Source organism: Cyprinus carpio, chromosome A12 (genome assembly GCF_018340385.1).
Source record: "Cyprinus carpio isolate SPL01 chromosome A12, ASM1834038v1, whole genome shotgun sequence".
NCBI lineage: Eukaryota > Metazoa > Chordata > Actinopteri > Cypriniformes > Cyprinidae > Cyprinus > Cyprinus carpio.
This window is the reverse complement of record NC_056583.1, coordinates 20,298,960-20,299,568: the sequence shown is the minus strand read 5'-3', so window position 1 is coordinate 20,299,568 and position 609 is coordinate 20,298,960.

Genomic DNA, 609 nt, shown 5'->3' with positions numbered 1-609 from the left:
CAGCGCTACAAGTTACGAGACTCGTGATTCGTCGGAGTCAAGCAAACCAATCACGAGCCTCAGAACTTGTAGGACTTCGCTGATTGGTTGTGTAGTGTGTGTTTGACGTCATCAACATACCTCCGACCCCACCTGCCGTTGACCTACAGGTCTGAATTATATTATATCATATTAATTATATTATTAACTATAGAGCACAGATGTATATTTTAATATATATTATACATCTGTGCTCTATAAATAATGTTTTACCAATTTATTTTTACAGTACTTTTAAATTGTATACCCAGTTTAGACAGCAACACCTTGCAGTTTCTCAGTAGCACTTGATGATGCAATACCCACTGTGCTAGATATTTTGCTATGCTTGCATTGTTTTGCTTGGTCATTGGAAACAAGATAAATTGTTTACACTGAAATATTGACATGTAGTCCTGATATCCACTGAGATGGTGCCAAAAAGAAAACATGATATGATGCATGCTGCATTGTGCTGACAGTACAGGACCGCAGTCAGTACTGTTGTTTAAAGTGTATGGGATACAATATTTTGAGTGATCATATTCTTCTGAACTGTTCCTAAAAGGAAACATTTGTGTACTCTGACTG